Below are 27754 nucleotides of genomic sequence, written 5' to 3'. Positions count from 1 at the left end.
AACTCTGTCAGGCTTGGTGCCATGACAACTTCCCTGGGGAGTCTGTTCTATTGTCCAACCTCCCTCTGGGTGAAGAACCTTTTCCTGATATCCAGCCTAAACCTCTCCTGACTCAGCTTCATGTAATTTCCTTCAGTCCTGTCACTGGTCACAAAGTGAAGATATCAGTGCTTGCCCCTCTACTTCCCCTCACGAGGAAGTTGTAACTGCAGTGAGGTCTCCCCTCAGTCTGCTCCAGGCTGAACAGACCAAGTGACCTCAGTTACTCTTCACAAGGCTTCCTCTCTTCAGACCCTTCACCACCCTGGTGGCCCTCCTTTGGATGCTCTCTAACAGCATCATGTCTTTTTTATATTGTGGTACCCAAAACTGCAGATAGAACTTCAGATGAGGCAACCACAGTTCAGAGCAGAGCAGAGCAGGACAATCCCCTCCCTTGCCTGGCTGGTGATGCTGTGCCTGACTCTCCTCAGGACAGGGTTGGCCCTCCTGGCTGCCAGGGCACTGCTGAGTCATGTTCAACTTGCCATTGCCTAAGACTCCCAGGTCCCTTTCCATGACACTGCTCTCCAGCCTCTCATTCCCCAGTCTATACACACATCCAGGGTTGCCCCATCCCAGATGCAGAATCTGGCACTTCTCTTGTTGAACTTAATGTGGTTGGTGACTGCCCAGGCCCCTCATTTGTTGAGGTCTTTCTGCAGGGCCTCCCTGCCTTCAAGGGAGTGAACAGCTCCTCTAAGTTTTGTATCAGCTGTGAACTTGCTGAGTACCCCTTCCAGTCCTGTGTCCAAGTCATTTATGAAGATGTTGAAGAGCTGAGAGCCAAGGGTAGAGCCCTGTGGAATCCCACTAGTGACAGGTCCCCAGTCTGATGTCACCCCATTCCCTACAACCATTAGTGCCTCACCCATGAGCCAGTTGTTCACCCATCTCCTAATGTGTTCTTCCAGCTGTGTGCTGGACATTTTGTCCAGAAGGATCCTGTGAGAGACAATATCAAAAGTTTTGCTGAAGTCCAAAAGAGATCACGTATCTCTCAACAGCTGAGCACTTGGAAGATACACAGAAAGTTGGCAATTAGGAAAGGAGATATAAACAAGACAGAAACCATAATTTTGCTCCTCTTTAAACTGTAGATGTGCTCATACCTTGGGCACCCTTTGCCTTCCTAATTGGTACACTATAGACAGGGCAACAGGAGGTGTAAAGAAGGGCAGTAGAAATACCAGAGACTAGGATTTCCAAATGGAAAAGCGACACCAGGATGGAAAACAAAAGAGTCATATATGAGCATAAACTCCAATCACTCTAAATTTCTCACCATACAGGAGCAATGTCAGACAGCACTTTTGAAACAAATAAAAGGTAAGAGTACATCTTCACCTGGCATATGGAATTCCTCTGCAGTAGTTGCTGTGGAATTCAAAACAAGAATATTAATGGAAAAGGAGATTATTTTCTTCTCATCTGTACATTTGGATTTGGAGAACATGAAGGATGTGGGTAATTGCGGCCCTCCTGGAGAATTTCAGCTTGTTGCTTTAAGAAGTCCTGTATAACCTTTCACGTGTGCTTATGATTGGTTTGGTCTCCAAATGGCAGTGGAGCAGCATCTCACTAGAACAGCACTGAGACAAGACAAGTTCAGCTATCCAAATTTAATTAAGAATTTACAATAGTGCTGAAATTCTATCTTTGAGACAGGCATTCATAAGTACTGCAAGGTGAACTCTGTAAACTCTGGGTAACTGAACAGTTGTTTAACCCAAATGTTAAAACTGTGGAAGTTATAAAATATTTAATAGATGCTGGCTCATATTGAGTTTGTGAGTTCCATGCATTCAGATGGTGAAGTGCAGTCTCTGCATCCTAATTGATGGCAACAGCCTCACATTGACAGCTGCCTGTGTATAATGACTCATATTTAAGAAATGTGTTCATAGCTGATTTATTTACTCATTGAAATGAGAATATCTTTAGTGGCAGAGTTCCTTTAAAAAAAACCCAGTTTATTTTAAAAAGTAAAGTGAAAGAAACATTGGAGAATTTACAGAGCATCATTGAAATACTCATGAGATCTGTCTGGCTTGCTCCATCCCTTTTTCTGGTCACCAAAATTAATATAGGAATCAACCAAAGGTACCTGCAAATCTCCCTCTAGGGAAAAAAAAAAGGGGGGGGAGGAAGAAGTCATAGAGAAAAAAAAAGTTCAAAGAAAACTATTTTTATATTCTTGTTTCAAAGTTTATTCGCAAATAAATCTGAATTTAATTCAAAATAAGTCAGTGCACCATCCCCATCTTTTAAGTCTAATGGCATTAAATGCTCAACAAATTTCGAAATAGTTCTAACTTCTTTTTACTTTTCTAACCAAGGAACTATGAATGACATTATTTTCCCCTAACACCAAGTAGAAGCAAAATAGCTTCAGACCAACTTTAAGTATATTATGTATCACTCCATAATCCATCCCCCTCTTGCATTTACACAAGTAAAACCAGTGTGTACCTTCAGAACCTTGTTTTTCTTTTATTTACTTGATTTCAGAAACAAAAAAAGTCATATGGAGACTAACACTATGAGCCAGCATGGGGACCAAACAAAAACTAGGAAAAAAGCAATTATGCTGCTGCTGCTGGCATTCCTGTATAATGCTCAAATTGCAAGGCTGTCAGTGCTTCCTGTCACATTTTGATTTTTTATAAGCCACTTTTGCCTTCAGCTAAAAGCATTAGAGTATTTTGCAGCTATTCCATATTCTGTACTCTTGTAATTCAAATAATTTGGAAAAAAATCAGGTATTTCAATAAACCTCTTGACCATTGAAAGTACGATACAATATAAAATCATTACAGACATTATTTCTATATCTAGCACAATTTTATAGCTACATGGATATATCCTACTGTGGGTAACTCAGGGAGTCCACCAGACACTGGATCAATGTCAGTATCACCAAAGCTTTTCCCTCCACAACTCCATAAGGTTGCCCAGAGAAATTGTGTGGGCCCCATTCCTGGCAGAGTTCAAGGCCAGTCTGGATGGGGCTCTGAGCAACCTGGTCTAGTGGAAGGTGTCCCTGCCCATGGCAAGGAGTTGGAACAAATGATCCTTAAGGTCTCTCCCAACCCAAACAGTTCTATGATTCTGTGATAACATACGAAAGTCCTTAAGAATGGTGCAGTCTGGTCAGTAAGCAGTTCACTAGAGAACTTGCATGGCACAAACTGTTTGTGATCAAGGTGTTGGGAGGCAACAGAGTGACCCTGCTCTTGGAGCCCACATGTCCATCCAGTACCATCCAGAGGACTGAGGTGGTCAACAAGGCCATAGTGGCCATTAATTGTGTCTCTTACTATCTCAGGAAGCTAAAGGAAGAATAAGAAAAAGCTGGGAGATGGTGAAGGATTGTCTAGCAGAGTGTGGCTGTCTATCCATATGGCTGGAACCAAAACAGGAAGAAATGCCAGATTTGTCTGGGACACTGGAATACTCTTTCAGATACTTGAAGGAAGCTCTCTGAGTCTGATAAAACACTCATCATTGATCTTCTTCCTTTGACCACATCAGTGTAGAGGTCACTCATTTCTTTTGTGAATCCAGTCTTTCTTTTCTTTCAGGAGCACACAAGGAATTTTGTGAAGAGTTAAAAGGAGTGTTTATAGTCAGGCGAATTTTTGGTTTATTTAAGTGAGAGGAAAAGAAAAAGTTTGATCCAAGCAAAGGTAATCTATTTTCACAGTACAAATCCTGCATTTTTTCAGCTGAATTAGTTTCCCTTTCTTCTCTCTACAATGTCTCCAGGAGTTCCCCTATACATCCACCATGGTGAAAACTAAACTGGCATAGTGGCAGAAAATTAAGGATGGCAATCCTCTCTGTGCTAGAGAGTGAGAGCATCCACAGCCTCCTCTGCAGCCAGTCTCTCCATTTTCACAGGCAGAGTTTCAGGGAAGGAGTTGAGAGGAAAAAAGTTGCTCCTGCTGTGGCAATGAAAAGTCAAGCTAGTCTCCAGGAAAGAATAGTAGTTCCAAGAGGGGATTTTCCAACAGAGTAAATTGTTTGTAGGAGTCCCATGGTTTCATTGTAATCATCCCCAAGGCAGCAGTCTTCCTGGTGGATTGCTGTTGTGAGTCAGCCTAGCGGGAAATCAAGCCTTGCAAGGAGGCAAGCAGTCATTAAACTCCTTTACTCTCACTCATAATTCAGAACTATTTTGATTTAACAAGACTTTCTTCTGTAGCTGTCGAAATTCTCACCTTTAAGAGTTTATTGAAAGAAAATGTCCCTCCCTCCTCCTCACTAAGATCATTTTAAAGTCACCAAATATCAGAGAAAAAAGCCTTTATTCTGCTGTCATGTAGCTGGCTTGTGCAATGTCAATACTGATATTGATTCAGAAAGCATATTATGCAGGAGTTGCTAAAATATTTGAAATTAGGTGGATAATGTAAATTTTGTTATTGAGAAATTCAGTGTAAATTTTGATTTTCTCTGTTTTTAACTTTCACGTCAGGTGCCAAAGTGGAAGAAGAAAAGCAAATTACTTTACCTCCTTGTTTAGTTATAGTTACATATCCATCCCTTATAACCATATTATTTTATCTATTGGTGAGTCTATAATCTATCTATCTATCTAATCTATCTATCATGCACTTATATACCTACCACTACACTACCTGACTGGTGGAGCTCTGCAAAAATCAGTGCTGTTTCAGGTTGCTGTCAACAGGCAGCCTGCGTGGCTTACAGTGGAAAAACAAATCTGACAGTAATTACATGAAAGAAACAATGTGCAGAGTCCTTACCCAGAGACTTTGGTTACAAAAACAAATACTGGTGAATTAAATCCCTGAAAAGTGAGTTGTCTTCCATTTGACTAGATGGAAACACCTGAAAATTGCACTGAACTGAAAGAAGGATTAGTAAAGCTGCTAAAACTTCTGAAGACAGCAAAGGAAGAAAATGCCTGTGAATTAATAGTGCAAGTGATAATTTGAAACAGATATTGTTACATCAAACCCTCTATGTCTTGTAACAGATGGCTCACCAACTGTATTTGATGCGAATGTAGGGTTAATTACAGTATTTGCAAAAGCATTTGGACACCCATTTTTTGGTATTTCAATATGATGGGCATCAACAAACACCAAGCATGGAAATAATTGAGCAAAGCTTGAAGAAATGAGAAAATTGTAACAAAACCAGTAAACTTCAATATCTTATGTGCACTGAGCAATCACAATTTCCAAATATGTTGGAAATAATCAATTTATTCTGATTGGTGAAGCATAACAATATATAGCTGTTTAGCTACTGGTGGGCAGCTTGATTTGTTATCTATTGTTTGGAGAAGGAGAGTTTGCACATGGCCTCCAATGACCAGAATAATCCACAACTGACTCATGGCAAAGAATTGTGACCCAATGGTTTTGTTTCATTTGGTTTGCATTTGAAACACATTCTGAATTTCTTGAGGAAATATGAATTTCTGGGTACAGATGTACTTTCCAATACCCAACTGCATTTAAGAAGCACAGAGTATTTCAGGACAGTGTTATCATTAAAGAAAAAAATCAAACTATAGTAGATTATTTAACTCAGCTTTTGCAATATATTTAATTATTTTTTGAAAGTTAATAATATGTCTTACTGCAAATCTAAACACAATTGATTAAAAACATTTTGGAGCTCCTTTCTACTGAACACCTACAAGATATAGATATGTTCAATTTTAAGTCAAATTCGGTTTGGCAAACAAAATTATCAAATTCAGTAAATAAAAATGAGTGATCTGAGAACTTGATTAGGAATTCTTAAATTTGGAGATACAGCAGCTAATAGGATCAATCTTGAAAATAGAATTCAGGGTCCAAAACCACTTGACTACTTGCTCAAAGACAACAAGGTGCTATAATTATATATTTCAGTATTGTATAGCAACACATCCCCAAGTTCTTTTCAACTATGCAGTATATGAAATTTGACACAAGAAACTTCTACTACTGAAATGTGTGCTGCACATGCTGCACTGAAAACAAGTCAAAACCAAAAGAACAATTGCATTGCTTCCTACAGTAACGTGAAATGGAAAAATACTCTCTCCCAGGGGGTTATTATTGGTCTCACAGCATTTCTGGATGAGTGCACAAACTGCAAAAGTGAAGCAGTTGCCATCTGTCAGGAACAAAACCAGTTACACCAGTAGCCTCTGTAGGTGAACCTGCACTCCTAAGAGACACCCTGAGTCCTGATATGGGGTTCAGAGATGTACCAGTGCCACATGTTCTCCTGCCAACTGCTCTCCCTGTTGGCCAGGCCAGGCTGTCCTCCCAGCTGCTTGGTGGTTGGCTCCAGCCCATTGCCCAGCTCTCACCCTGTAGTCATGAGGTAGAAAGATCTTTCAGCTGAAGTGATGTTCACCAAAGTCCCCTGAAATGAGTCACCCATCTCAGGAAGGATTTCCAGATCCTACAGTGCAGCAGAGGAAGTCAGGATGCTGCAGAGAACAGACATGGGGAAGTCAGCGCCAATTCACCTACACTATACAGCTGAGCACAGTAATTACAGACGTGGTGTGCAGCATGCTTGTTTATTTGCTGCTTTATATCACACACTGTGTAATAGCCTGCAGGAATTCATTCTGCCACTAATTCAGTCTTAATTAAGATTATGCCTTTATCTGAGTAAACAGCCAAAAAAGTTGAGAAGGGTGGGTGGAATAAATAAGTAACGCAGTACACTAAGCCGTTGCCTCAACTAGTATCAGTCAAACTCCCCTGTGCATCTAAAACTTTTGAATAGCAGTGAGAGAAAATTAAATTTAGTAGGAGTTTGCTCTGGCTATAGTGTTGAATCAGTCTGACTCAGCTTAATTAAATTAATGCTCATGACCGCAGAGCATGGGTAGGCAAAGGTGTGAGTGTATGGACCTCTCCATGTCTTTTGACCAAGTGTCACTCCAAGCAATTGACAATTTCTTAAAGATGCTGCTACTCACTTTTCAGATCATACAGAAAATGGATTTACAGAAAAAATCAGGCAGTGAAGAAGAATTCACAGACATTGAACATATCTGCTGATCTCTTCCCGTAGGTGACAATGAATAAATCAAATAAGGCAGCCCAGATTTGGACTGACAAACTGGAGCAATCTCAAATGTCACATTCATTCATGGCACTAAAGTCAAACAAGGCTTTATCTTGGATGGTGTTTCTGTTCCTAAATGATAAAATATATCCAAATTATATGATTGCTTAAAAAGAAAAAGAGGATAGGTGTTTTATAGCCCCAGCTCTTCCACAATAGGGAAAAAAAAAAAAAAGAAAATCCCTGGTACATGATCAAGAAAATATTTTTATATAATTGGTGGTGCAGTATAGGCTACTTTGTATCTGAGCAGGTGGTTTGGTTTCCAAGCAAGGAAATAGAGGAAGCCAACACTTGTTTAACTTGGTGGGTAATGACAAAAAGATACTGTGGAAAGATACTTGGCTAGATTTTTTTTTTCTGGAAAAGTGAGTGACTATAAAATATTATTTTTTATCCTGAAGTCCTGACATTATTTGGAATGATAGTCTGTAGTTACAGGTGAAAGAAAATGTTGTATCATGGAAAGAGCATGGTGCCATGCACTCTGCTCTGCAGTTCTTGGGACAACAGTGTAGTCCCAGACATAGCTATGGGACAGTGCAGCTTTGCTGTGACTGGTGACCACGTGTACACTCGGCTTTGTGACTCCAGCTAATGCTGGGGACAGTGGCAGCACTGGCCAGCTAGATAATTCTTACAATGGAAGGCTGCATAAAGCAAGACATCTTTGAAAATCTCTGTCTCCAAGTAGTTTGCTTTTCCAGTGGTCTTTATCTTATTTTCTTTCTGTCACTGTTTTCTTTCCAGTAACAGCCAGAGGCACACAACCTGTCATTATGTTTTGAGGCCATTAAAGCATTTTCAGCAGTACTAGGTAAATCTACCTATGATCTGTTACTTTAATGACTAGAAAAATGGTTTCTAGGGAAACATCTGTTCAAAGGAGAGAAGAAAAACATGCAGAAAGGTTCACAGTATACCTGCAGAAGGTGAGGCTCTCCTGTGCATTTCCCTTACCAACTTCCTCCATCTGGGGGTAAGAGGAAGTCTTTCCAAAGACTGGTCATAGTTTGAGGGTCTAACCCTCAGCAGAGTCATGCTTCATGATGGATGTTTAAAGAGATGTCATCATTAATATAATCCTCTCTGAAAGTTTTTTTAATACAGGTCTTTTCAGCAGTTATAAAATAGTGAGAAAAACAGATAGCATATGCATCCCATTTACAAAGGTTTTGACAGGGGATTCAGTAGCTAATTTCAGACTTTTTTATTAGTTCCTATTTGAAAGGGTAAGCAACTTTTCAAAGCAATAGGACAACATTTTTCCCTTCTGCTTCCTTCCCAGGTTACTCACCACCCTCTTCCCCAGTCAAATAGCTTTCACTGTGTATCACTGTGTCACCAAGGGAAGGCAACAGGACTCTGTCCAAAACTCTGCTGGCTAAAAGTAAGCAGAACATTGTCTACCCTCTGCAATCAATTTTTTTGTAGCAGTGATGTAGCCTGTATGTGGGACAAATAAATATACAGCCCCTGTAACATCTCCTCCTGTCCACATGGTACCAACAGCCTTCCTCAGGAGCTTTTACTACTGAGTGGACACAGTAGATGAGGATGGACTTGTGGCTGAGAAAGTGGAGTCTAAGAAGAAGCTGAGGTCAGTCCCTAGCAATGCCACTACTTTTCTGATTATTTTTCACAAGTTCTAGTTCAAGTGCTCAGCTCAGCTGAGCAGGACAGGAATTGCAGCAAATCCTGGGCTTCAGCACAAGGCTCTCCCCAGACCTGCCTCATCAGCAATGGAGAGGCAGCCTCCCTAGGCAGAAGCACAATCATAACACCTCCTGACTTCTGAATTTGAAGATCAAGGAGACCTTCAGCCATGTGAGCAGTGACACTCCAGGGTAGCCCCTGGAGGGGCTGTGGTGTTGCACAGCCAGACCTGGATAAGGGCAGAGCTTGAACCCACTGAAACCCAGAAGGGCTGCAGGTTTGCTAGAAGGTGGCAGAAATCAGTGACCACCAAGTCAGTGACCCACAGCATGTACCCCCCACCACCCCATCCCAGAACACTGAAAGCCCTGGGACTCTTCAGCCAAGTTTAGATGGCTGAGTTAAGGATTCCTAGGCAATCCCCACTATAGCTTGAGAGAGACTAAATTATATTTCTCACTTTATTTTAATGTATTTAATGTTTATTTCTATATGTGCATGAGTACTTAATTTGGCATAATTATTGAGATGAATTGCAGCTAACATTACAAGAAAATTGTAACTTGTCATAAAACAAGTGGGCCATATTATAACAGAGCAGCTACCACACAGAAATACTCTGCTAGAATAGCTTAATAACACAAATAAATCCACACTCCCCAACATCATACTTCTTTGGGGAGTTGATTAATTATTAGGAAGTAAAATGGCTAACAAAATAGCATATATAAAAATATCTTCTCACATCAATAGATTGTAAATTTCAACTCTATTTCATGACAGCAAGTGTAAGCAAGAATTACACACAATGCAATGAGCTGAATGAATTAGTATGCCTAGGGCTTTTGTTGCTGGAAATAGTTTGCTTTGTATTATAATCAGTCATTGTAACTGATCTTAGCTGCAATTTAGCTTCCTTCTGCAGCTTATATGTGACAGACAAGTGTTTGTGCCAAAGAGGCCTTCCAACAATGTTCATCTTCATAGCCTTTCCTACCTGTCTGAGGCCTGACCTTCAGCATGCAGGTCTTTTCAATACATTAGAAAGATGGAGTTGCTGCTTTCACCTCTTTCCCTATTTTCTTCTGCCTGCTGCAACCCAGTCCTTGTTGTCCTTAGCCCCTATGGTCCTCCACAGTTTAGCCACCCAGGTACATCTCATAGAATTGAGAAACCTATGTTTCTCAACAGAATGTTGAAGACAGAGGCAAAGAATGTGTTAAGCATCTGTGCCTTGTCCCTGTTTGTGAGGTGACCATCCTCATCCTGTACTGCTATAGTTACACTGCCTATTGCCATTAATATATTTGAAAAAAAAAAAGTATTGTCCCACACAGTTCTGTCCAGCTTCAACTCCAGCCATATGAATTTTCTCCATACAATGGCAAGCAGCATTTCTGTATTCTTTTCATGTCACCTGACCTTGCTTCCACTGGGCATACACCTTCCTTTCTTACCTTCTTCCAAGAGAAGATTCCTGTTCAGCCAAGATGGCCTTTTGTCTCACCTGCTTGACTTCTGACATTTGGGAATTGCCTGCTTCTGTACCTTTAGGAGGTAATGTTTAAAAAGTGAGCAGCACTGATGGACCCCAGCAACTCCAGGGGAACTTACTAATTTCCTGAACAGCCTGAAGTCAGCTCTCCTCAAGTCCAGAGCTGAGGGTTTGCTGGCAGTTTTCCTCTTATCAACAGAGATTTTATAATTTGTCTCTTCCTGACTCAGAATACAAGTTTTGTCATCAAATGTTCAAAAAATATTTCTCAGCCACCAAAAATCATGCACTTGGCTTAAAAGCCATGGATTTAGAAACAAAGTATCTTTTGAGCTCTTGTATTTTCTTTCTTCTTGAAAAATGTGTGTTTAATTTACTCACAGCTTCAATCTTTTCTACACAGAAAGTAAGGCAGAAGGTTTATTTTTTTGTTTAAATAAGTGTTTTGCAGTGCAGTAACATTAAGCTATTGCGATACCACATGAAGCAGTTTTCTGTTATGGAGTAAACACTGAGATCCCCACAAAGACAACATACTAATCAATGGAACATGCACAAGTCACGTATTATAACTTTGCTGTCACCACCTCAACTGCAGGCATACTGCTACTTTAGATTTTTTTTTCTTTTGCAGGGTGATTTTCACCATTAGCAAAAGGGTCAAGCACACCAAAATTCTGCTTTTTGCCAGGATGCTTACAAAGTTTCCAACACTTTTACCAGAAAAATTATTGCATGATATAGAGCAGCCACACAAATTTGCCACCCGAGACTTTACTACTGGGTGCAGCTCTCTGTCTACTCTCTGTCTACTATGACTGTGCCTCTGAACTCTCTGCAGACAGGGCTGCCATGGAGTCATTAGACCTGGACATTTGTCCAAGTTGTGAAGGATGCCAGCGCTCTGCTTTGGCACTCTATTGCATGGGCATCTGGTCCTAGCGTTGCTAAGTGGCTGATTTCAACAAGCCAGTCATGTGTCTCCACATCACTCATTTATTCCAGGAGTGGAGAAGGATAAAAAAAGCATTTTATGACAGAAAAAATACTATTATGGGAAACACAATTTTCTCATTCGGATGCCCTTGTGTTAATGTCTGAGAGCCAGCAATGCTATTAAAAAGATATTTTAAATTAGCTACATTTGATTTCCTGCACCTCCAATGTCAGCTTTTTTGTCTCCATATATGCAGACAAAGTTGCTGGAAAACCCATTTTATGGATGTATTTCCACCTTCATTCTGTTACTGCTTGAAAAATACACTGAGATCTGTACTTAATGTCACCTTTATGTTGTGGATGCATATACAAGCTTAATGCTGTGTGTATCAATCTTCTAACAGGTTTAATGAAATGGCTGCTTAGGCTGACTATTACTGACTATTACTCCCACAACTGTGCTTGCTGTTCCAGCTAACCTTAGGACACAGAGATGCCCAGTACAGCAGGACTTGCCCCAAAGTGTTTTCAGTTTTAATAGACAAGGCAGGGGGGTAGTAACATGGTTCCTGTGTTCAATGTCAGGGCCGATTTCCATTAGGTAAAACTGGAGCTTAAACCACACTTCCTACTTCTAAGATTGGATCTCTGATGTCACTCCAAAGTTCAGGGCTCTCTTTGGCAACTCTTGAGAGCCAAATGACAGTTTTTCTATAAGGCTGAAGTTGGCAGAACAGACAGTGCAATAAATCTTAGCCTCAGGTGTAAAACCATGTATAGACCTCCTAAGGCCCAACACAAAATGTTGAACTGTAAAGTTGTTAAGTGAGGTTTAAAAAGAACAAGTAAAGGCATATAACAGTCATTTGTCACACTGAGTTTTCAAAATTCATAGAAATATCCTTGAGTAAAGGGTTAATGGATCCTGCAAAGCACAGACTGGGCCCTTGCATGGGCTGAAGCATCATTAAATTCACTGTTCACATGTCTCAGGCAACTCATGCTTAAAGAAATGGATTATACTGCGACGGTGTGTTATTTTTCCCGGTCCCAGGCAGCTCCGTAGCGCCCGGAATGGGTACTGCTTCTCAGCAGGGACTGGGGCTGCCGTGAGAGCCCTGGGTGCTTCTGCCTTCCGCGATGCGGAGCAGGCTGGCTGCGTTCTGCCATCGGCACGAGGGAGGAAACAAAGAGGTGAAGGAATTGTCCACTTCGTCTGTGTGGACGGGTGGAAAGCTTTAATGGCCATGGGAGCTGCGGTGGAGAAGCTGCGAACCACTCCCAACTGTGTGGACAAAAATGGCGCTGAGACTGGGAGTGGTGCAGGATTTTATAGGGAGCGGGACAAGGAGGGCAGAAGCCCTCCCGCCCAATGGGGACAGGCACCATGGCAGTGACGTGGACCACGGCGACCAACGGGAACGCGACGGGGGCGGACACGGGGCTCTGGGGCGAATGGAGTTGCGGGAACAGGGAAACAGACATTGAACTCTCCGGAGTGGACAGGGGAGTGGTTACAGGAGTGGCATGGTGATGCTCCAATTGGTAAGAGACCCGGAGAGGACCACCGCAGGGAGGGGAAACACGGGTGGTGCATGGGGGTACACAGAACCGGCTAGCTAACACAGATCAGAACCCCTAATCTGAACCCAAACCCAGGATGCAACATTATACTTTCTGGGACATTTGTGGACTTGCAGAAACTTCAGATGAGAATTCAGGCCTGGTAAAATAAGGTACAGTATGGTACAATCTGCTCTGCACCATCAGTCAAGAAAAAGAATGTTAGTTAAACCCAGGCAACTGCACTGTGAGAGCATCCAAAGAAAATATTTTGATCATATTCTCTGAGCTAGAAGGATATTCAACCACCTTCTGCTAAAGCAGCAGCTTTGCTTATAATAAGGGACACAACTATCTTAAGCTAAAAGAAAATTTGTGGTAATGTGATGTGATTTGAGGAGTCTATATTTGAGGAGTTATGCAATTTGTGATAATATGATGTGATTTGAAGAGAATATACCATACCTATAAACTACATAAGCTTTTGCCAGAAAGATCCTGCCTTGGTAAAAATCAACAACTCATTTCTAATGCAAGAACACTGATGTATGCACATAACTATAGCTGGTGAGGTGAAGTAACTATAAATGTCCACAGCTTTTCTGGTGCAAGGAAAGAAGTTTCACATGCCAGAATTCCCATCCAAGCAGTTTTGGTAATACCCGAACATGTGCAAGCCAGTCCTGAACTAACTGAACTAATGATTTTGCTGGACAAAACCAAACCCCAAACCTTTAGCTGGCCTTTTGCCTCTGGCTCTCTACACTACTGTTTTCTCCCTGCCATTACCCTGAGCTGCCTTTCCTTTGTACCACAACACTGCTATGCATCAGAAAGATGAGCTGATTACCCTTCACTGAGTTTTTGTAGTTTCAGGTGTCTGTCAGACATGCTCTGCTGCAGCTGAGCAGGGTAAAGAGGCCTGAGCTTATGAAAAAAACCCAAAAAACCCAGGAGTCCTTTGAAGCCCTCTGCTCTTAGAAGCAGTTCAACTGAAACAGGATGTCTGGTCTCAGAGCATGCCAGGAGTACTGATTGCTGTCTGGTTTTCAAAGCTTACCCTAAAACTGTGCTGATATGCTGAGCCAAAGGCAGGAGAAGACTCTGTCCCTAGTAATGAAGAGCTAAATGGCAGAAAATTGAGATATGCTTTCCATGGTGAGGAGAGAAGGATGAAAGAAAAGTTCTACCCTGACTTTAAAAGCCCTTCTGACTACAAATGATTTTTATTCATGCTAACTAGTGCATGCCTGATCTACACTTTTAATTCCTTTTAGTTGAAAATAGCTTACTCATGGGTGCAGAAATGCTTATGATAACTTTAGGGAAATCCAGCCTAGGTCCAACCAGACCCATCAGCTTATGTCTGAAACTGCTGTGCAAATGCCACGGTGCTACTGCTGAAGCCAGTAGTCACCTGCAGCTGTGTGGCAACAAGCCCAAGGTACGAAGCTTTGGCAGTGCCTGAGCCTGGCAGGGCAGCTCAATGCAACCTCAATACCAGCTGGGCTGAAGCCATATGTCTGTCACCAATCTGTCACCACTCTTCAGTCCTGCTTTTGAGAATGGCCTTTAGCCTGGGGTCAGTGCAGAGGGTATGCACCTCAGCAGGTCCTGGACTGGTGCTCATGCTGTGCCTCTACCTGAGCCAAAAAGCAAGAGCTGTATAGGAAAAGATGGCATCACCCAAGCTGCCACACTTTCCCAGGGAGGTAGCAGTATCTATACCCAGGTAAGCTGACATGCTCTGGGATGCTTAGACTGATTCCTGATTAGCCCCAGACCTCCTACCATTCTTTTTCCTCCTTTTACTAATTGGTTGCTCAAATAACTGAGTCTTTGCTGAGGCCAGGTTTGAAAAGTTAGTGCCAACCTGTTTTTGATTTGAGCATCAATGAACAAATGTATAATATAATTACTTAAGAATGGCTGGGTGCCATTAGTCACACACAGCAGCATGATTCGCTGGCACCCTGCAGAACTGGCAATGGTGACTGGAAAAAATAATAAAGACATTTATATTTTTATTAAGGAAAGATCAGCTTAATAACATCCTGGTGATATAACACAATGCCTTGACTGTCAGAGAAAATCAGAAAGGTCTAGACTGTGATGAAAAAGAGTTAAAACACATTTGCATTCAGCAACTGCAATGGTACTGAAGCAAGGAAACAGAAGCTGTCTAGACCTTTATGATGTGGCTCTTCTCTCCCTCTCCTTTTTCAATATTTCTTCCATCTTGTCCCAGATGCTACCTGCAGCAATAGGGTAGTATTCTTGGTTTTCCTTTGGTCACTTATAGTGCTGAATTATTCATCACATTTCAATGTGATGAATGCAGTATATGACACACAAAGCACAAAGCTAAGGACTGTTCTGAGCCATGGTATTCTAAGCGGAGGTATTCAGAGCATTCTGAATCAGGTTTTTAAAAAAAAATTCTCATTTGAGGTAAAATTAATTCAAAAAGCCACTCTAAGGCTTGTTGGAGTGGAATGATGTGTAATCTCAGCTGAGCTGCAACTACTCTCAGCAGAGTCAAGAGTTAGATTTATGAATCCCTCATCATAAAGAGTCCCCTGGATTTTCCAGGCTGAAGGGTTGGAACTTCAGCTGCTGCTTTCCCCAGACAGGGCACTGTTTGCATCTGGAGCCATGTTAGCTTACCTCACCTCTCCCTTCCTAGGGAAGAGAAGGATGGTGACACTGGTGGGTTCCACTTTATGCCACTGAAACTTCATCTTTTTCCCAAAGTGTGTGTGTATGTGGGTGTGTGTGGGTGTGAGCTTCTCTGGCACCTCTGCCCAAGGAGATGCATCCTGCATTGCACTTTCTTCCTAAAGGCCCCAGTCTCGGTATACACCTTAGATTCAGAGATCCTATGGTTTTGGCAGTGTATGGGCTGGAGCATCACCTCCCTGAATCCATTTTTCCTCTTGATAAGGCTGTAGGCATGTAGTGAGATAAAAGAAAGATCAGGCTGAGGGGAATGGAATGAAGGGAAAGCAGGGAATGGTAACCAACAAGCTTTGTATTTTTGTTGTGTTGCACAGCTGTTCTCTTTGTCTTCCTAATGCTGTTGATCTTTTTAAACTGTAAATTCTTTAATAAGCAGGATTTATTTTCATTCTCTGTGTGTAAAGGGGATACATATCATATCTAAATAGCATGTATGATAGAGGAACATGAAGAGTCTTTAAGAGTGTACAGTCTTGCCATTATCCACATTTATGTAAAACAGGATGATCTCCATTCCTTGTCTTAAACTGTAGATTTTCCTACACATTTTGTTCCAGCATTCACCTTAGACATCCCTGCATTTGCATCTACAAACATTTTGCAGATTACAAAATGACAATATCCAGCTTTTAAAAATCTCTCATGGGAAATAAAATACCCTATGCTACCTATCAGTGCACAAAGTCCTATGCCTTGGACCTCAAAAAATAAAATCAGTCTTGATATTTAAAATCTGAAAAGTGCATGAGGAGAATCTAAATCAGAACAGATAGGAAGAAAGGGTTAATTGACATGAAGACTAGTACAATCCTGACTATACTGATTGTAGTAAGGTTTTCATTAGCAAACAATTAGCAACACCCACACCAAATAAAAGGAATTTCTAAACAACAGGTAGTAATAACAAAATACATTCCTTAGCTGAGAGTCATTAGAAGGTAGAGAAAGATTATCCATAAAGAGAGGATTAGTAAAATGAGAAACCCCTGATGCAGTAAAGGGAGCCTCAGCAGGCCAGCTGCCTGGATTGAGGTAATAATCCCACCCTTTCTTCAAAGAAATAATAAAAGTAAAAAGAAAGATCAGAACCAATAAAAGAACCCCTTTGCATGATACAGTGTGCTATGGATAAATGCATGTGCCTTTTAAACAATCATTTCTAACAGGGAAACAAAGAAGACTCAGCAGTAGGGTTCGGTAATATTTAAAGAGACCCAGGAACTGATAATGCCACTTTTATACCTGTGTAACTCCACTGGCTTCTTGTTTTATATCAATCTAAGTAGGAGGAGAATCTGGATGCACACAGTACAGTACAGTGTGCTACAGGACAAATTGTTGTTCACTGTTGTTTTTCTGACTGCTGGGGGCAAACAGAATGAACTAATTGGTCTCTTCAGGTTTTTGTGGGTTTTTTTTGTTTGTTTGTTTGTTTGCTTTTTTTTTTTTTTCCCTTAGGAATGTTTTAGATCGCAGTTATTTTCTTGCCTTAGGATTAATCATTGTTCCATTTGGTTAGTGCAGGGAAGAGCAGAGTGAAAGTTTGCCTAGTTTGAGCTCCCCCGGAAGGTTTCCCATCCCTTCTGAGCGGCATTGCTATGGCAACAGGTAACTCGGAAAGGAGGGAGAAGCAGTTCAGGGGCCAGAGCCCAGCTGCAAGGGACTCTTCTATCGGGTACCCAAGCGCTCGGTCCCACTGGGATGGTGCAGCCAGGTTTTCAGCGTGACGAATTAGGCTCCAGCGGCTCGCTCTCCTCTCAGCTTCACAGGACCCGTTCTAGCAAAGCGCAGGGAGCTGCACCAGCACGCTGTAGCGGCGTCCACATCCGTGTGCCTTTCGCCTGGGCACCTCGGATCCCAGGCTTCCCCATGGAAATTCCAATGAAGATTCGGGCTGGGTTCTCACCCCTAGGATCTGCCGCGGCTGCCATTTGCCCTGTGCCCCGGGCGGGGCCGTGGCCGGTCCCGCAGGCCGGTCCCGCAGGCCGGGCGCTGTGGCGGCGGGGCCATGGCGGCGCCCGCGTCGCTCTCCGGCCCGGGCGAGTCCTGCGGCGCGCTCCGCCTCCATCAGGTGGCGCCATTGCCGCGGCCGGGCGGCCTCAGCTGAGGGCTGCAGAGCCGCCTTGTCTTGCCCCTACGCCCGGGACGTTTTGTCCAGGTGAGTCTGAGGACATAAGCGGTGAAGCATAAACCAGTGGCAGGAGCCAAGAAATGGGTGAGGACACCTTTATTTGGGTGTACTGGTGAGGGAGAGTTTATAGGGAAAAGTAGTTGAGATTTGTGCCACGTGGCACAAATGGAAGAGCAGGTTTGCATCTGACATAGGCCACTTGAAAAGGTGTGAGGAGGATTATCTCCAGCTCTATGATATCTTCCAGATACCCCCCAGCTCTATCTGCTGCCGGTGTCAACTTTCCATAGCATCCTCAATCTCGTGGTGGTGGCCGAGGCAGCAGCAGCTGCTGAACTGTCCCTGCCTGCTTGTAGCTGCCTCACTGCTGGAGGTTGTCATCCCTCAGCCACTGCCACAGAGCCTGTGTGTGATCCTGTCCAGGTCCAGGACAGGACCATGCCATCGGCTCTGGTGACTCACAGGAGCTGTAAGGAACTGTAGCTACTGCAGCGTCTCATCTGTGAGGAAACAACTTCTGGGCCAAAGGTGGGAAATGAGGAGCCACCAACAAAGCCTCTCAAAGCACTCACCTGCGTGCCAGTGCTGCAGTGCTCCCTGTGGCTTCTGCTCGTAACACTACCTGCACAAGCATGTGATTGGATTTAGGAAAACATCTGCCAGATTCCTTCAGTTTCTACCACACTGAAATTGCAGGAGACTTTGAGCTTTAAATGCTCTCACAACTCTAGTTTACAGTGAGGGACTAAATTAACAAAACAAAAGGTGCTAGTAAGGAAAAGTCACCCAGATGCACTTAGTCAATTCGTGGCATACAGAACTGGAAAACTATGCTCTAGGAATGGGCAGTTAATAACAATGAAGTCAAAATAGGTCCCTGTCCTGCTGCAGAGCTTTGGCCATGGCACAAAAGAATGTACTGCACAGCCATCAACCTCCACAGTCCCCCTAAAGAGGAACAGATATTGCTGTGGTAGTGATGCTGTGCTTCAGGACTGTCCTTTTTGCCCACCCAGTGAACCACAAACTTGGCATGCCAAAAAGAGCCCAGGTTCAGGCCAGCCTGAGATGCTCGCCAAAATCTCCTCCAGGTGAAGTATCTTTTTACACCCTCATTCAAATGCGTGGGAGGAGAGGGCATGAGCAACTCCACCCTTGACAAAAGCTTATGCACAAGGCAAAATCTCCTGGAGATTTCCTCCCACTCTGCTCCCTCCTATGGTTCCTCCTGGAGGAGGGGGCAACGAGGCCCATTATTTATTTAACACCAGATTGCTCAAAAAGAGGTTTGAACTGACTGTATAAAGAAAAGTAGGTTTCATTACCTATAGTGCTTCACATTTCAGAGGAGCTTGTATTGTTACACAGTTTGAATTGTTTGACAATATAATTATTATTATTAGTCCATAATGTACACTAACAGGTCTGGCGGTGAAAGGCTGTATATTAATGCACAGTAACTACATTTCTCTGGAGGGGGTTAAACAAAACTGTAACTAGGGTCAAAGCTATGCCTTTGCCTCCATCTGCTAGAAACCAGGCATAGTTGCTTAAAATTTAATTACAAATTAATAAAACAAAAATATAGTACATTTTGCACTGGAGGGCTAAATGCTAATTTTGCAGCTAACCATGAAATATCTAATATTGGAAGGCTCTAATGTTAAAGGTTACTGTAGTTTGCCTTTGAAAATATACCTGATAAGAGCCTGAATTGGAACTGAACTAATAATCAAAAAAGACTGGCATAGCCCACTGAACTAATTTTTACACCTTCTCTTTTTCCACAGGTTCAGATAATTTCCTGACAAGGGCTGTTAAACCAATATTTTTTTTTTTTAGTAAAGACTGACAAGTTTCTGGAGCTCTTCTATAGCCACACTAGTTTCTGGGAAGAAGAGATAAGCCCTTTCCTATTTGCCAAACAATGATGGCAAACAAAGCATCATTCTACAGGAAGCAAAAGGCTTTTTTAAAAAAACATAGTTTATTGGCTTGGCTGAAGGTTGCCTGCTAGACTGAACAAGCAAATACATTTTATTCATATTTCTCTATGAGGCATGTTTCAGTACAAAGTACAGGTATTAAGGTGCAGGTGCAGGACTGGTCTGTTTTTTTCACAGTAAAACATTTGTGTAGTTAATAGTGCTGGAGATACAGCATGCTAATAAGTGCCCTGAAAGTATTCTTCCTACCTTGCCTCCAGTCAGGGAAGCAGCTTATCTTGAGATATAAAACAACTGGTGGCTGTGACTGCAATGCACCATCCCTTCTTCTGGGTCTCAAAACCATATAAAAAATCATGATTCCTGAAATGAAGTTGTACTCTTCAACAAACTAGTGAAACTCAGTGAGAAATATGCAGGAGGAGGAAGATAGTGGCTAGAATGTAGGAATTCAAGAGACAGCGAATCTCTTGAATTGACAGAGATCTTGAAGGATCTCTGTCAAAATACTTGTGAAACTTCACTTTTGGCAACACATACATGTCTAGGCCAATTCAAATCCTAATTCCTCCTAGTCTGTTCAACATCCTGCTACAAATAATCTTTTGCTTCTCTTCATTTGTCAGGTGCACACACACAGCCCAGTTCGTCTGCTCTGGCAGAGCTGGAACCCATGCTACTTTGGACTGTGCCAAACCTCTTAGGCAGCCATGACGTTCTTTGCCATTTTAGACCACCTTGTGCTCTCACTGCTCAACAGGTTTGCTGTAAAAAATTAGCAGGCTTAGTAGTAGTAGAACCTTAGCTCTGCAAAGGCTAGAGGGAAAATGTATGCAGTAGTGATGTTGCTCCAGCACCCAAGTTATCTTGAAGAAATCTTCCTTTCTGACAGGCTCTCCTGTGAGCACTGACAACCTCAAATCACAGTTTTGCTGATGCCAAGGCATTTTGAGGAGATATAGGACTTCTGCTGTGGCCGTCACCACCTTGTCTTTGCTGGGATGTGAGAACACGTCTCACATAGTCCTGCCTTCCCAGTCCAGCTGTTACATCTCAGATGATGGAAGGAGAATTGCTGCCAAGAACCCACGAGGGAAGGGAAAGGGGCACTGGGCTGATGAGTTACTGCAGGAAAGAAGGTGATCAGTGAAGAGAGGAAGGTAAAAACAGCCAGCCACCACTTCCTTCACATTCTACCAAGGGAGACAGTTAGTGTCCGGCCAGCTGTGCAAAGAAAGCAAGCCAATCTGGAATCAGACCAAAACTTCATAAGGAAAGAAGGGTAAGGCAGAAAGCTAGTACACATGCAAACCTGTCCCTATGCTTGCATTCTCTATGTAGCTACAGGGAAGTAGTCTTTCTTTGTGTTCCTGCCTGTTTCCAAGGGAGGTAGCATTTGAGAATAAATATTTAATGTCAGCCAAGAGTTTGAGTTCCACAGAGGCAGTTAAGTGTTTATTCCTCAGCCTGGGTCCTTGCTTTCTTGGAGCAGAGTAGGTACAGAGCCTGTCCTGGAGATCAGCCAAGCCAGGCATTACCACCCTTTCTGTGGCATGCTTTCCCATGGAAAAATTTCAGGCTCTTGTTGCTGTTTGCTGTGGCATGTGAACAAAGGGTTCCTCTGCTGTCCTGAGAGATTTAGTGGATTTGGTGACTGACTTTTCACTTTGTAACAGGAGCTTCCCCCAAAGAAATCCAAGCATAGCGATCCATCTCTCCACGTTCTGTCATTTAACCTGCATATATGGTTTTAACAGTGTTGCCAGTTGCCCTGAGGCCTTGTTTTGTGAATCTCTGTTTAAACATGTACGAGGTTTTGTCACCATCAGGCAAAGCTTTGTAACTAACCTGAAATATGTAATGACAGAACATACCATCCACCAAAGGTACATAACTGTTCTCTTCAGGGTTTTGCTTGTGTTTTAACCTCTCTCAAACTGTTTGTTTGACTTCCAGTCCGTTCCTCTCTATACTAGATTCCATCAGTACCTGCTGCCTTATGAATTGCTCAGAAATACAGTCAGTTTAAGTGTGTGCATACAGGAGAGTGATTACTGGGGACAGCTGAGCATTATTAATGTTGCAAAAGGATAGGCAGGATCAAAAGGCTTCTCCTGTTCTGGCCAACCAGCCTTTGTTCCTATGGGGGGCAACTTTAGGAGTATAACAGGTCATGACCTGTCATGAACCTGCAAATCTTACAGACTGCAGCCCTTACTTCATCTGTTCTGGAGAAGGGGATGTGTTCTTTGTGAAAACTGGGTGACAGCTACTTAGCAGGAGCCACAAGGAAGGAAGGAAGCTAGAACATGCAAAGGGAGTCCTAGGACTGAGATTTTGTCCCTCAGGAGTATGCAGAAGCTTCTGTATGTTTGTGGGAAATATAGTCTTTCCCTTACCAATTCTTTTGAGCTCTACTTTTGGTAAGGGCAGGCAGAGGTGTGTGCAATTCACTTAATTACTACCCTGCCTTCCTTAGAAGCATTGAGCAAGCTTTATTTGTAATGAGTTCACTCCTGCAATAACAACAGCAACAGAGAAAAAGGAGATCTATCTTAACAAATGACAGAAGGACCTTAAATACAGAGTACTTTCCTAATTGTATGGTAGCATGAACCTAACTCTCTCTAATAGATATGCCCATAAGTCTTTGGAGTAATAGATTACCTTTATTAAAGCTAGGGTCTGATCTGGAGAGTCTTTGTACTGATACAATGGAAAGGATAGCTCTAGTTATCAATACCAAAAAATGAAAGAAGAGGGGCTATTCCTACACTAGACTCTAGCTGTACATTCTTGACTTCCTTGAGCCACAGTGCAACACAACTGACTAGGAAAACGTTTTCACAACAAAACTAATTACAGTGAGTTCAGTTTTGTGCTTTGTAAGACCAGGTGGAGAATTCTACTGTGCTCCATTTTTTCGGTCAAAGAATGCATGCACAAATTTTTCAATAAGATTCTGCCTGACAGTAAAGTCAGCAGCATGAACAGCAGCTGTGTCTCAAGACTGAAAGAAAGTCAGATGCAGCATGATAGACTCGTCAAATTATTCCCTTTGGGTCACATATCCTCTTCTTGCCCCAAAAAGGAAATCATGATGGTTTGGGAGCACAGATGCAATCAGGACATGTCTTGAAACTGTGACTCTTCCTAGGTTTCCCACTTAGTGAGTATTGCATCTACATATTCCCCTGGAATCCAGCACCAGGTACTGATAAGTTACCATGTGGGTTTTTGCAAGGGTTTGAGCTTATTGCACTCAGTCCTGTCAGTGCTTTTTAAAACTTAATCTTAAATCATTGTCAGAATCACAAGAAACTTTGATGTGTTTTTAAAAGAACTTTCTGATTTCACTTTAAATAGATTTGACGTGATCATTTGAAGTGATGATCAACAGTCCTGTGAACTGCATTTAAGCTGCATTTAAATTAATTTGCAAAGTAGACAATATTTTCCAAATTTTTTGTAGTAGAATATAAATTCTCTTGACTTGTGCAACTTTTAAATGCAAAGGATAAAACTCTCTATCATGCTTCTGGGAGGCAGACAGTCCTTCTCATGAAAGCTATGAGGTTTTGAAACTATTCTAGGAAGACAATGTTGAAAATCCTTTTATGGTAGAATTTATTCAGCAGAATACAAGAAGGAGTATGACACAGTTGACTATAAAGCAGGGAACAGAACACCTACTTCCCAAACACTGCATTTCTAATGAAATACACTATTACTTGATAACTTCTCCCATCCATTGTGAGAAGGGTTATCAGCTCCTTTAGAAGATGAAGGACAGATCTTTATCCCAGGAGAAAAAGTTAATTCAAATAAGCTAACCCCACTGGGGCAATGTCCATATTTGCAATTTGTGCTCCAGCAGGTGACAAAACATAGACAGATCCAACACAGGCAGTCCTGTCTACCAGCCACTGAGCACTGGCACAAGTCTTATTCTCTCCAGTGATAAGGTACAAGAGATGGTGGCAAATACTTTTTCAGGGGTGTGGCTCCAGATAGCTCTTCCTGAGGAAGGGTGTACGGTTTCTTGGTGAGCTGGAGACATTGGCAACACTCCTTGTTGATGGGAAAACCCATCACATCATAGTCATACACCTGCACCCTCAGCCAGACACAGGATGCCTGGCAATGACCTTAGACATTTTGTGTAAGTATATGGGACTGCTGGAGCTGTGTGAGGAGGTTGTTCTGGCACACACAGTTCTAACAGACTCATCTAGAAAGGGACAGAAGTAAAAGATGCCTGGACAGATTGCTACAGGTCCTTGGCTATTCAGTTTGGAAGTGAAGCCACATCTGGCTGAAGGTTTTATGATGCCCTCAGCAGGTATGTGGTGATGGCAGATTATCATTTGGCAATTCTGTCCAACCTATAAGACAAAAAGGGGAAAGTGTTAGTGATACTGCTTTCATCTAGACCAATGGCAGCAGGCTGTGAGTGCACCTCGAGATAGACTATGTCCAGAAGAACTGGAGAAATGAGGCTGTTACCACAAGACTGGGCTACGTGGAGAAGGTGCTACAGCATAAGTACCACTTTGTGTTCTGTGTAAATTAATTCAGGAGCTTTTTGAAAAGTGAGGTGAGGGACAGAAGTCCTTAGTACTAAGGATAGCCATCTTATTCTCAGATGCTAGAATTGAACATGAGCCAGAAATAAAACAATTTCTCTAAGAGACTATCTCTCACACACAGAGGCATTTGTCAAGGCATAGCTCAGCTACCAGAAAATAAAGCAGAGGCAAATGGGCAAGAGCAAATGCAAAACCTGTATCATCTGAGACCTGAGAACAGTAGAGTGCCATTGCTGTCAGTAGGGTCACTCTTTTCTCCTGCTGGCAGGGGAGCTGGGAGTCCTGGGAACCTCTTGTCTCACGTCACTCTTTCTGGGACAGTGCAGCCTCTTCTGTGAGTTTCTGGCTGGTGGTCACAGCAAGGCAGAATGGTGGTAGCATGGTGAGGACTAGGCTTGAATCCTATTTAGCTATCCCAAGAGATGTTTTGTTTTGGCTACCAGAGAGGAAAAGAGGCAAAAGCAGAAGGAACTTCTTCTCTGCTTCTGTGTTTTTGTCTTCCTGTTCTCCCCACCTTCAGATCCATTCTGCTTTGGCTCAGTTGCTGGTTTCTGTTTGCCTTTTATCCAGTCAAGTCTAGCATGTTGTCTTGGCTCCTTCTTCTGTTGCAAAGATTTAATACTATTAGCAAGTCCTGGTCATAAGTTAATTCCACTTTCAGTTTAATAGCTGTGAAAAGAAGTAAGACACATAATTTGGCTGGGAGAACCCAAGTGGCACAACACTCTGGGTCACAGAAAGGCAAATCCTGACACTTTTACCTCATAGTGCATTATGCTTTATTTCACATCCTCTACCATTGTGGCTTCACACATGAATGATACACCTGTTCATGATGTTATTTAATGTGCAGTGCCATTTATAACAGTACATTACTGCTTGCAAACTTTACATATCTTTCCTGTGTGAACTCTCAGGAAAGAAAGGGGTAGATTAGAGAATGGAGACACAGCTCCCTTCACCTGAAATTGAAACTACATAGACAGCAAATAAATTCTTCCTTTCTCCTTTCACTATATTTTCAGTACTAGAGTAGAGATGGGGTATTCATAGTCAAACCCACATGGCAAGTGACACCATATGTGATGCTGAAACACACTGTTTGCTGCTAAGAAGTGTGTCTAATACAGGTTGAAGCTGCTGGGTGCACTAGCCAGATTCTGGGCATGCTATGCAAAATAAGTGATTAAGCCTTTTATGGATTAAATGAGCTAACACAATAGAGGCCACCTGCCAAAGTGTTTGCCATATGAAACACCAGTGCAAAAATTATCTTACAGGAAAAAAGGGAAGGCTTTCCCAGGAATTTAAACACAAACACAGGACTTGACTGGTTTCATAGGCAGGAGGCAGTGAGGACACATGGCCTGAATGCAAGCTAAAAGAAAGTGAATTCTGGATAAAGAAATAGATGGGATGTTTGAAGAGGAACCATGCAGCATCAAATAGTCTTATTTCTCTTTTTCCTCTTTTACTGTAGAAAAGGGTGTTTAAGTGCATTGTAAGTAAACTGGACTGAACCGAAGAAATACGTAGCCCACTATTTTGATTTTCTGCTTCTAAATGATACAAGCTGTATTTTCCTGTGTTTTCAACTCACATTTTGAACCATTCAGGTGACTTCTAAGGGAGATCCAGAAGCCCAGGAGAAAAACCCATTGAGTCAGGATGTAATTGAGTTGAAGAAATTCTTACGTAAGATGATAGCAATAGTTGCAAAACTCAATACTGACTAATACTGACTCAATATATTGAGTCAGTACTCAAATACTGACTAATATATTTGAAATTGAAACTGAACTTTGCAAAGCCAATGAAAATAGCAGCAATAAAGCAATAAAGAATGGCCTTTCATGCAAAAGAATAGCTTTGATGCAAAGACTTTGCTGGGTATGAGAAGTCAGAGCAGATTGCTCTCCCAGCCTCTGATGTTAGAGTGAATTGGCAGTTGGACAATTTTTTGAGGAACTTTATGCTAGGCAAACTTTGGTTAGCCTGGAATTTCTTAATGATGGTGATCTTCAGCAGGACTTACGGAACTGACAAATAAGCATCAGAAAGAAATTAAAAGGATGACAAAGAGAAAAAATTGGGAAGCAAATAACTAGAGAATGTGGATTAAATGGGGCTTTGTCATATGTTCCTAGCCTTTTTTTTTTTAAAGCACAGAAAGCAAGAGGAGAAAGGTCAGTTAATCCTAGCTCAAAGGGTACAAAAAAACCCATTTCCTCTGAAGGAAAACTCCAAAGCTCATTTCTCTGAAACAATAAGACTCATTTGTCCCACGTGAATGGCTGGGAATGTAGGGGAGAGCAGGGCATTTCCCATGTCCAACTGAAATGTTCCAGCCCTGCTGACACTGCAGAATTTACCGAAGGAGGAATTAGCTACAACTGACACAGCCCCCTCACTGGCAGTTTGGAAGCAGCCATCCATCAGAGTGGGCTGAAATACAACTAAGAATTAATAAAAACACATGACGCACATCTCCAAATATCAACGAAGAATTTTTAGGATGAATTAGCAAAGGACTTGTCTGTTCACCTGGACCTATGATTTTCAGGATTAGATCAAGAAAAGTATGTCAAAGATCTCATAAATTTGGAGTCTGAGTTTTTTGCTGCAGCAGTATAGTGATGGAGAGGAAAATGCATGGGAGGAAGCCTGAAGCTGATGTTCATCTACCTTGTGAGTATAGGTGGCTGCCATGGAAATAAGTGAATAAGTGAATGGAAAGGGGGAGTGGACTCTAATGCTGGCTCATCTACTTTGTGAATGACTGTCAACAAAATACTGTTTTGCAATATGAAACAACAAAATTAAATTTTCAGCAATACAAGCTTTATTGGCAAACTGCCCCCCCCCTCTGCATTTTGCAGGAATTTTAAGGGAATGATGGGAGAGCATGGGGAAGGCTGTCTTAGACAGCATTCAGGTGAGTACTGCAAAAGAATAACCTGTGGCTTCATTTTCAGTTGGTAGTGTAAGATCACCCAAGCCCTCAGCCTCACCCACAAGCCAATTTGTTGCAACAATCACCATGTGTGAGGAAAGGTTTTGAGATGAGTGGGTGGAAATCAAGGTAGCAGGAACATTTGTGCTTTTGTTGTTCTGTCAGATACCACCCACAACCCACTGCTGGAGCACAAACCTTCACCACCAACACAATCCTCTATGCCAGCTTTTGAAAATATTCTGCAAATTGACCTTAGGCAGTTTGAAAAAACAGTAGTTTTTGTATATAAGTTAAAGTGTGTTTCTGGGTTTTCTTAATAGAATACATAATATTAAAAATTGGGTTCAAGTTAAAGCAATTCTGTGTCTCTACTTTTTTGTAGACATCTTTGAGAGGAGTGTTTTGTCCTGAACACCATTCACGGTAGCAATTGTGTGTGTATTCATACAGCTGTTAGAAACTAACCCAGAAAATATCAAAGCACCAGAAATAGTGATGGAAGATGCCAATGAGTTAATAGTCAGGGACACAGCTCCTGGACAAGCGTGACCACAAGTAAATCTTAGATTTGTTGTTTTATTCTATGCC

Source organism: Vidua chalybeata, chromosome 1, assembly GCF_026979565.1.
Source record: "Vidua chalybeata isolate OUT-0048 chromosome 1, bVidCha1 merged haplotype, whole genome shotgun sequence".
In the NCBI taxonomy this organism is placed as follows: domain Eukaryota; kingdom Metazoa; phylum Chordata; class Aves; order Passeriformes; family Viduidae; genus Vidua; species Vidua chalybeata.
Note: the sequence above shows the minus strand (reverse complement) of the source record.